The sequence below is a fragment of the Coregonus clupeaformis genome, chromosome 20 (genome assembly GCF_020615455.1).
Source record: "Coregonus clupeaformis isolate EN_2021a chromosome 20, ASM2061545v1, whole genome shotgun sequence".
NCBI classification, from domain to species: Eukaryota; Metazoa; Chordata; class Actinopteri; order Salmoniformes; family Salmonidae; genus Coregonus; species Coregonus clupeaformis.
This window is the reverse complement of record NC_059211.1, coordinates 46345043-46356441: the sequence shown is the minus strand read 5'-3', so window position 1 is coordinate 46356441 and position 11399 is coordinate 46345043.

Sequence of the window (11399 nt, the reverse complement as noted above, 5' to 3'; positions counted from 1 at the left end):
TCTTTGTCAGTGGGCAAACGTACAAAATCAGCAGGGGATCAAAAACTTTTTTTCCCTCACTGTATATCATTGGCCCTACTCCGAGGAGTTCCCCTCAATGACATTTGCACCTCGGCCAGTTGAGCATTGTCTAGCTTTTCTAGGTACTATCGAGTCAATGTTGACCCCACCTGTGAGGTCGGGACGGCTGTGCTGGGTGTTGCCTCCGCTTCCCTGAGTGTGGACGGAGGGACACATAGCAACCATGACTGCCCTGAGCTCAGTCCTAGTTCACTGATTAATCTGGTATTGTGATACCATATTGGAGTGATCCAATATAGTGCTACATAATGACGGTTACGTATGTAACCACGGTTATGTGAACTATTGGATCACTCCAATCCTTGTCAGTGAACTACGGCTCCTCAAAAAAGGACACAAGGTGGAAGTAGTGCGGCGGCAGCACTATCAGGTACACAGGACTAATCTGAAATCCTTACTTGGAATGTATCCTGCCGTGCGGAAGGATGCCATATTGGAGTGATCCAATAGCTCACATACTTGTGGTTACATTTGTAACCTTCGTTGCTAAAAGGTGGAACTGGTTCTGAAGTCAATACGTGATCAGCAAGGGATCATCTCATGGCCTACATAGATCCACCTCAATCACATCCATGCTCTTCAAAGACATTGTGCACAAAGTGGTACCACTTAGATAGGCATTTTATTTTGGGGTTTTCCTTTCCTACGGCCATAGGTATATTTCTGAATAGTTGTATTTAATTGTTTACTTGAGATTACTGTTTATTGGAATTCTTGAAAAGAATAACAATCTAGCAATAATCATTTGTCTCTTAAAATACTGTTGCATATTAATTTCTGGATAAGCACCCAGCTATATTTGATTATATACACAAATCTACAGTTACACATGCAAAATAGAACTATTAATAATGTATTTTGAAACCAATGCTCTTTGAAAATTGACATAGAGCTAGGCATGTACTGTACAAACCAGGCTAAGAAAATTAAGACAAATAGGCCACATAAATTATTTACATATTGAGGTAATGTCAGGTGTCAGTGTGCAGCGGTAGGACGGAGTCAGGCGCAGGACACAGAACTGAGTAATAGACAAACTTTACTCGAAAAACAACAAATCTAATTTCCACGCAGGGAAATACATCAGCTCACAGCAGAATAAACACCAAACAAAGAACAATCACGCAAAACACCATGAGGGAACCAAAGGGTTAAATAGGGAAACAAATTAATGTGATGGGAACCAGGTGTGTACAATACAGACAAAAGAAATGGAAAACAGAAACGTAGAACGGTGGCAGCTAGACGACAACCGCCGATAGCCGCCCGCACAAGGAGAGGCACCAACTTCGGCGGAAGTCGTGACAGTAACCCCCCCCCTCGACACCGACCTCGGGGACGACCCGGAGGACGAGGCGCAGGACGATCCGGGTGGAGACGGTGAAATTCCTGCAGTAAGGAAGGGTCCAGGATGTCCTCCACCGGCACCCAGCATCTCTCCTCCAGACCGTACCCCTCCCACTCCACGAGGTACTGAAGGCCCCTCGTCCGACGTCTTGAGTCCATGATGGCTCGCACAGTATACGCCGGGGCCCCCTCGATGTCCAGCGGGGGCGGAGGAACCTCCCGTACCTCAGACTCCTAGAGCGGACCAGCCACCACCGGCCTGAGGAGAGACACATGGAACGAGGGGTTAATACGGTAATCAGGGGGGAGCAGTAACCTATAACATACCTCGTTCAGTCTCCTCAGGACTTTAAATGGCCCCACAAACCGCGGACCCAGCTTCCGGCAGGGCAGGCGAAGGGGCAGGTTTCGGGTCGAGAGCCAGACCCGGTCCCCCGGTGCATACACCGGGGCCTCACTGCGGTGGCGTTCTGCGCTCGCCTTCTGTCGCCTAATGGCCCACATGGTTGCAGGCGCACATGGGCAGCGTCCCATGTCTCCTCCGAGCACCGAAACCAATCCTCCACCGCAGGTGCCTCGATCTGGCTCTGATGCCATGGTGCCAGGACCGGCTGATAACCTAGTACACACTGAAACGGAGACAGGTTAGTGGAGGAGTGGCGGAGGGAGTTTTGGGCCATCTCTGCCCAGGGGATGAAAGCCGCCCACTCCCCCGGCCGGTTCTGGCAATAGGACCGCAGAAACCTACCCACATCCTGGTTTACTCTCTCCACCTGCCCATTACTCTCGGGGTGAAACCCTGAGGTCAGGCTGACCGAGACCCCCAGACGTTCCATGAACGCCCTCCAGACCCTCGATGTGAACTGGGGACCCCGATCAGACACTATATCCTCAGGCACCCCGTAGTGCCGGATGACGTGGGTAAACAGAGCCTCCGCAGTCTGTAGGGCCATAGGGAGACCGGGCAAAGGAAGGAGATGGCAGGACTTAGAAAACCGATCCACAACGACCAGGATCGTGGTGTTACCTTGTGAAGGAGGAAGATCCGTCACGAAGTCCACCGGTAGGTGTGACCACGGCCGTTGTGGAACGGGTAGTGGTTGTAATTTCCCTCTGGGTAGGTGTCTAGGTGCTTGCACTGGGCGCACACCGAGCAGGAGGAAACATAAACCCTCACGTCCTTAGCTAAAGTGGGCCACCAGTACTTCCCACTAAGACAGCGCACTGTCCGATTGATGCCAGGTTGACCAGAGGAGGGTGACGTGTGAGCCCAACAGATCAATCGATCGCGGACATCAAACGGAACGTACAGACGCCCAACTGGACACTGGGTGGAAGTGGGCTCCGTACGTAACGCCTGCTTGATGTCCGCGTCAACCTCCCATACCACCGGTGCCACCAGGCAAGAAGCCGGAAGTATGGGAGTGGGATCCGTGGCCCGCTCCTCTGTGTCATACATCCGGGACAGAGCATCTGCCTTAGCGTTCTGGGATCCTGGTCTGTAGGGTAGGGTGAAAACAAAATGGGTGAAAAACATGGCCCACCTTGCCTGGCGAGGGTTCAGTCTCCTCGCCGCCTGGATGTACTCCAGATTGCGGTGGTCAGTCCAAATGAGGAAAGGGTGTTTAGCCCCCTCAAGCCAATGCCTCCACGTCTTCAGAGCCCTGACAACAGCTAACAGCTTCCGGTCCCCCACATCATAGTTTCGCTCCGCCGGGCTGAGCTTCTTTGAAAAGAAGGCACAGGGGCAGAGCTTTGGTGGCGTACCCGAGCGCTGAGACAGCACAGCTCCTATCCCAGCCTCGGACGCGTCCACCTCTACTATGAATGCCAAGGAGGGATCAGGATGAGCCAGCACGGGAGCCGAGGTAAACAGAGCCTTCAGGTGACCAAAAGCCCTGTCCGCCCCAGCTGACCACTGCAGTCGCACCGGTCCCTCCTTCAGCAAGGAGGTAATGGGAGCCGCTACCTGACCGAAGCCCTGGATAAACCTCCGGTAGTAGTTGGCAAACCCTAAGAACCGCTGCACCTCCTTTATCGTGGTTGGAGTCGGCCAATTACGCATGGCTGAAATGTGGTCATTCTCCATCTCCAACCCTGATGCGGACAGGCGGTACCCTAGGAAGGAGACGGACTGTTGGAAGAACAGACATTTCTCAGCCTTGACGTACAGGTCATGCTCCAACAGTCGACCAAGCACCTTGCGCACCAGGGACACATGCTCGGCGCGTGTAGCGGAGTATATTAGAATGTTATCTATATACACCACTACACCCTGCCCGTGCAGGTCCCTGAAAATATTGTCTACGAAGGATTGGAAGACTGATGGAGCATTCATCAACCCGTACGGCATGACGAGGTACTCATAGTGCCCTGAGGTGGTACTAAATGCCGTCTTCCACTCATCCCCCTCCCGGATACGCACCAGGTTGTAAGCGCTCCTGAGATCCAATTTGGTGAAGAAGCGCGCCCCGTGCAATGACTCGGTCACACTGGCTATAAGAGGCAATGGGTAACTGTACTTCACCGTGATCTGATTTATACCCCGATAGTCAATGCACGGGCGTAACCCTCCATCCTTCTTCTTCACAAAAAAGGAACTTGAGGAGGCAGGTGAAGTGGAAGGCCGAATGTATCCCTGTCCCAGAGATTCGGAGACATATGTTTCCATAGCCGCCGTCTCCTCCTGAGACAGAGGATACACGTGACTCCTGGGAAGTGCTGCACCTACCTGGAAATGTATCGCACAATCCCCCTGTCGATGGGGTGGTAGTTGAGTCGCCTTCTTTTTACAGAAGGCGAGAGCCAAATCGGCATATTCGGGGGGGAATGTGCGTAGTGGAGACCTGGTTTGGACTCTCCACCGTAGTTGCACCTATGGAAACACCTACACACCTCCCTGAGCACTAACGTGACCATCCCTTCAGAGCCCTCTGTTGCCACGAAATAGTGGGGTCATGAGAGGCCAACCAGGGAAGCCCCAACACCACAGGAAATGCAGGAGAATCGATCAGGAAGAGACTAATTCTCTCCTCATGACCCTCCTGCGTTTTCATCCATAGTGGAGCTGTGACCTCCCTAATCAGGCCCGACCCTAAAGGACGACTATGTAAGGCATGTACAGGGAAGGGCACATCAACAGGAACAACAGGGATCCCTAATCTACGTGCAAATGAACTGTCAATAAAGTTCCCAGCTGCGCCTGAATCGACTAGCGCCTTATGCTGGGAATGCGGGGATAACTCAGGAAATTCTATACAAACATACATGTGCGCAACAGGGAGCTCTGGGTAAGTCAGGTGCCTACTCACCTGGGATGATCCACCAGTGCCCTGCCTGCTGCCTCGACTCCCTGGGGAACCTCCCCAGCACCGACCAGCAGTGTGCCCTCTGCGGCCACACTTGGTGCAGGAACCCCCCTCCGGTCACCCTAGGAGCAGCGCCTCCGAGCTCCATAGGGGTAGGGTCGGAGGTGCTGGGGGATGGAAGGAACGGACCCTGATCCGGACGTCCGCGGGTGGCCAACAGGTTATCCAGCCGTATAGATAGATCCACCAGCTGGTCGAGGGTAAGGCTGGTGTCCCTGCATGCCAGCTCCCGACGAACGTCCTCACGTAGACTACACCGGTAATGGTCGATCAGGGCCCTCTCATTCAATCCTGCACTGGCCGCCAAGGTCCGGAAGTCCAGTGCGAAGTCCTGTGCGCTCCTCTTCCCCTGTCTGAGGTGGAAAAAGCGTTCTCCCACCGCTCTCCCCTCTGGTGGATGATCGAAATCCTCATAGCGAACCAACGCTGCGTCTCTACCGCCCCATTCGGCGTTGGCCCACTCAAGCGCTCTCCCAGACAGACAGGAGATGAGGGCGGACACGGTCTCGTATCCCAAGGGAGCCGGGTGGATGGTCGCCAGGTAGAGCTCCACCTGGAGCATGAACCCCTGGCACCCGGCAGCCGTCCCATCATATGCCCTCGGGAGCGAGAGCTGAATCCCACTGGGTCCAGGTGACGGAGGGGTGGACATCGGTGTGGGTTGACCTGAAGTTGGTGGGGTTGTGGGAAAATCCATCCATCGCAGTGCCCAGATTCTGGAGCATCGTCGCGTGCTGCTGGACGCGCTCCTCCACGGGTACCGGAGGACTGGCTGCACCTGCTGACTCCATATTAGGTGCGTGTTTCTGTCAGGTGTCAAATGTGCAGCGGTAGGACAGAGTCAGGCGCAGGACACAGAACTTTGTAGACAACGTACTTTTACTCTGAAAAAACAAACACTAATTTCCACGCAGGGAAAACACACCAGCTCACAAAAGCGTATGACACAACACAACAAACAAACACGCACAATACCATGTGGGATCCAGAGGGTTAAATAAGGAAATAATCATCATACAATGGGAACCAGGTGTGTACAAACAAGACAAAACAAATGGAAAACAGAAACGTAGATCGGTGGCAGCTAGAAAGCCGGTGACGTCGACCGCCGATTGCCACCCACACAAGGAGGGGCACCAACTTCGGCGGAAGTCGTGACTCCATCCACAGAGACAAACTAATATCTTTCCGACAGATAAGATCTAAACCAGGCAAGAACTTGTCCGTGTAGACCAATTAGGGTTTCTAATCTATCCAAAAGAATGTGGTGATCGATGGTGTCAAAAACAGCACTGAGGTCTAAGAGCACGAGGACAGATGCAGAGCTTTGGTCTGACGCCATTAAAAGGTCATTTACCACCTTCACAAGTGCAGTCTCAGTGCTATGATGGGGTCTAAAACCAGACTGAAGCATTTCGTATACATTATTTGTCTTCAGTAAGGCAGTGAGCTGCTGCGCAACAGCCTTTTCTAACATTTTTGTGAGGAATGGGAGATTCGATATAGGCCAAACGTTTTTTTAATTTTCCAGGTCAAGGTTTGGCTTTTTCAAGAGAGGCTTTATTACTACCACTTTTAGTGAGTTTGCTACACATCCGGTGGTTAGGGAGCCATTTATTATGTTCAACATAGGAGGGCCAAGCACAGGAAGTAGCTCTTTCAGTAGTTTAGTTGGAATAGGGTCCAGTATGCAGCTTGACGGTTTAGAGGCCATGACTATTTTCATGAATGTGTCAAGAGATATAGGATTTAAAAACTTGAGTGTCTCCATTGATCCTAGGTCCTGGCAGTTCTGTGCAGACTCAGGACAACTGAGCTTTGGAGAAATACGCAGATTCAAAGTGGAGTCCGTAATTTGCTTTCTAATGATAATGATCTTTTCATCAAAGAAGTTCATGAATTTATCACTGCTGAAGTGAAAGCTATCCTCTCTTGTTGAATGCTGCTTTTTAGTTATCTTTGCGACAGTATAAAAAATAAATTTAGGGTTGTTCTTATTCTCCTCAATTAGGTTGGAAAAATAGGATGATCGAGCAGCAGTGAGGGCTCTTCGATATTGCACGGTACTGTCTTTTCAAGCTAGTCGGAAGACTTCCAGTTTGGTGGAGCGCCATTTCCGTTCCAATTTTATGGAAGCTTGCTTCAGGGCTCGGGTATTTTCTGTATACAAGGGAGCACATTTCTTGTGACAAATGTTTTTTGATTTTAGGGGTGTGACTGCATCTAGGGCATTACGCAAGGTTAAATTAAGATCCTCAATTAGGTGGTTAACCGATTTTTGTACTCCGACGTCCTTGGGTAGGTGGAGGGAGTCTGGAAGGGCATCTAGGAATGTTTGGGTTGTCCGAGAATTTATAGCACGGCTTTTGATGATCCTTGGTTGGGGTCTGAGCAGATTATTTGTTGCGATTGCAAACATAATAAAATGGTGGTCCAATAGTCCAGGATTATGAGGAAATAATCCTGATGTGCGGGGGATATGGTCACTAGTGTAACCAGGAGGAGAGGCCTCATTTAACACAGTAAATTCATCAGGCTTGAGCCATGTTTCAGTCAGGCCAATCACATCAAGATTATGATCAGTGATTAGTTCATTGACTATGACTGCCTTGTAAGTGAGGGATCTAACATTAAGTAACCCTATTTTGAGATGTGAGATATCACAATCTCTTTCAATAATGACAGGAATGGAGGAGGTCTTTATTTCAGTGAGATTGCTAAGGAGAACACCGCCATGTTTTGTTTTGCTCAACCTAGATCGAGGCACAGATACAGTCTCAATAGCCCTGCTGTAGGGTTTTAAGCCGTATTTGCATATTCCCCAGGTTGCCTTTGGTGTGAATTTTAGAGTTACCAGTACAACCCATGACTGTGTTTGACATGGTTGTTGCATTCATTAAAAAACTAATCAAATCCAATTTTATTTGTCACATGCACTGAATGCCAAGAGTGTGCAAAGCTGTCATCAAGGCAAAGGGTGGCTATTTGAAGAATCTCAAATATAAAATATATTTTGATTTGTTTAACACTTTTTTGGTTACTACATGATTCCATATGTGTTATTTCATAGTTTTGATGTCTTCGCTATTATTCTACAATGTAGAAAATAGTAACAAAATAAAGAAAAACCCTGGAATGAGTAGGGGTGTCCAAACTTTTGACTGGTACTGTACATGAAGGCAGGGTAAAGTGACTAGGCATCAGGATAGATAATAATAATAATAATAATAATAATAATAATAATAATAATAATAATAAGGGTAAAATAAAGAACATAGTAGCAACAGCATATTATGAGTATAAAAGTGTGTGTGTGTGTGTGTTGTGTCAGTATGCTTGTGTATTATGTGTGTGTGCGTATGTAGTGCATGTGAGAGTATTTTATGTGAGAGTGTCAGTGTAGTTTGAGTGTGTATATAGTGTGTATACACTGAGTATACCGAACATTAGGAACACCTTCCTAATATTGAGTTGCACCCTCCCTTTTGCCTTCAGAACAACTTCAATTAGTCGGGGCATGGACTCTACAAGGTGTCGAAAGCGTTCCACTGGGATGCTGGCCAATGTTGACTCCATTGGCTTGGGTGGCTGAAGTCATTGGCAATGTTTCGGGCCTTCCTCTGACACCACCTGATACAGAGGTCCTGGATGGCAGGGAGCTCAGCTCCAGTGATGTATTGGGCCATCCACACCACCCTCTGTAGCACTTTGCGGTCGAGGGCGGTACATTTACCATACCAAGCGGTGATGCAGCCAGTCAAGGCGCTCTTGATGGTGCAGCTGTAGAACATTTTGAGGATCCGAGGGCCCATGCCAAATCTTTTCAGCCTCCTGAGGGGGAGGAGGCGCTGTTGTGCCCTCTTCACAATAAATGTTCAGTCCTGTGGCTTTCACTAAGTGAGATCCTAAGTGAAAATGTTGACATTCAAAAAAAATATTTAAGACAATATAATACATATTTCATAAGTCCTTCTTTTCAGGGCCTAGTTTTACCATAATACAGCGGCCTGAAACTCATAGTTTACAGGTCACACCAGGCCTGCAAGACACATTATGCTGGCTTGCAATATGATGTGTAATTCCTATTGGAATCCAGCCGGAGTGGGGATATTCAACATTTGGAATTTGTATTCACCTGCATTCAGAATGAATGCCAGGGTTGGGAAGACTAAGAAATGAGACTACCTTAAACATCTAAACTTGAACAACCATTTCAGTAATGGGTGCAATAAGTCCAAGTAACAGATTGGAATAGTTTTGAAAAATGTATATTATTTATACTGTATTTGCTCAACATTGTTTCAACATAGATATTGAAACAAACATATCTGCTTATTAGCACCAAAACTGGCGTTCTTTTACACCACCGAGTGTTAATTTAACCCTTGAATCAACACTAGAAATGTTACACTGAAAAATCAACACTAGTTAACACTGGCCAATTTACTGAGTGCTATGAAAGGGACACATCTGCAGGCTTCCATACATTTCAAGAACCTTTTAGAATTCTGAAGAACCGTAGATGCCACGTCAAGAACCCCACACTTAACTCAAAGGTTCTTTATGGGGCAAGTTCTCCAAGGAACCTTAAGAGCTGAGGAAGAACCATTTAAGAACCTTTATTTTTTTCAGTGTATAGCGTCCAACTGGTGCCACAATCTCTGCATACACATCGCATTATTATTATTATTATTATTATTATTATTATTATACAGCATATAGGCCTATTGCCTATACCTTTCATGTTAATGTATTAGTTTTTTATTTGCAAAAATATCTAAGAACCATTTTTTGCTTTGTCATTATGGGGTATTGTGTGTAGATTGATGAGGGGGGGAAAACGATTTAATCAATTTTAGAATAAGGCTGTAATGTAACAAAATATGGAAAAAGTCAAGGGGTCTGAATACTTTCCGAATGCACTGTAAGTATTCACACCCCTGAGTCAATACATATTAGAATCACATTTGGCAGCGATTACAGCTGTGAGTCTTTCTGGCTATGTCTCTAAGAGTTTTGCACACCTGGATTGTACAATATTTGCCCATTATTATTTTCAAAATTCTTCAATCTCTGTTAAATTGGTTGTTGATCATTGCTAGACAATGATTACAAGCATACCCATAACATGATGCAGCCACCACTATGCTTGCCAATATGGAGAGTGGTACTCAGTAATGTGTTGTGTTGGATTTGTCCCAAACATAACACTTTCTATTCAGGACAAAAGTTAATTGCTTTGCCTAATTTTTTGCAGTATTACTTTAGTGCCTTGTTGTGAACAGGATACATGTTTTGGAATATTTGTATTCTGTACATGGTTCCTTCTTTTCACTCTGTCAATTAGGTTCGTATTGTGGAGTAACTACAATGTTGTTGATCCATCCTCAGTTTTCTCCCATCACAGCCATTAAACCCTGTAACTGTTTTAAAGTCACCATTGGCCTCATGGTGAAATCCCTGAGCGCTTTCCTTCCTCTCCGATTACTGAGTTAGGAAGGACGCCTGTATCTTTGTAGTGTCTGGGTGTATTGATACACCATCCAAAGTGTAATTAATAATTTCACCATGCTCAAAGGGATTTTCAATGTCTGCTTTTTTATTTTGACCCATCTAACAATAGGTAGGTGCTTTTATTTGCTAGGCATTGGAAAACCTCCCTTGTTTTTGTAGTTGAATCTGTTTTTGAAATTCACTGCTCAACAGAGGGACCTTATAGATTATTGTATGTGTGGGGTAGAGAGATGAGTGAGTCCATGCAACTTATTATGTGACTTGTTAAGCACATTTTTACTCCTGAACTTATTTAGGCATGTCATAACGAAGGAGTTTAATACTTATTGACTCAAGACATTTCAGCTTTTCATTTTTTATTCATTTGTAAAAATTTAGGAAAACATAATTCCACTTTAACATGATGTGGTATTGAGTGTAGGCCAGTGACAAAAAAATCTCAATGTAATCTATTTTAAATTCAGGCTATAACTCAACAAAATGTGGAAAAAGTCAAGGGGGGTGAATACTTTCTGGAGGCACTGTATCACACAACAAAATGCATAGCATTTTCCCAATGACTTCTCCCTAAATTGTTTTCCTGCCTGAAAACTCCAAGGTGTATCGGCTACCATGCATCTTTATGAAGTGCAAGATTGTTTAGAAGAACAAAGCTTTTTATTCATGGCAGTAGCATGATGTTAAGCATGTCAATTAATATTTAACCATTGAGAAATCACGTCCTGGCACCAAGTTAGGCGGCTTTATCAGGCTAAACCAAAGTCTCTTATCCAGGACTCCCCAATAGCTCAAGGTAAATGTTGCATGGCGAGGGCTTGCAGTTTTGCTCAAGATACATGTCTGTCTCTTATCTCTTTAAATGTCTAATGTAATCTTGTTGAGGAATTCCAGGTTTAGTTTACAACATGAGCAAACCTGACAAAGGGCTGGTGATGTCAGACAGCGCCAGACTGAATCAGGGGTGGACTGGGACCAGAAATCGGCCCTGGGAGTTCTAACACAACTGTCAATTTTTTCCCTTGTGGCCCCTACACTAGCCAATTTTTTTCCCCTCGAGACACCCACACCGAACCATTTTCTTCCTTGAGG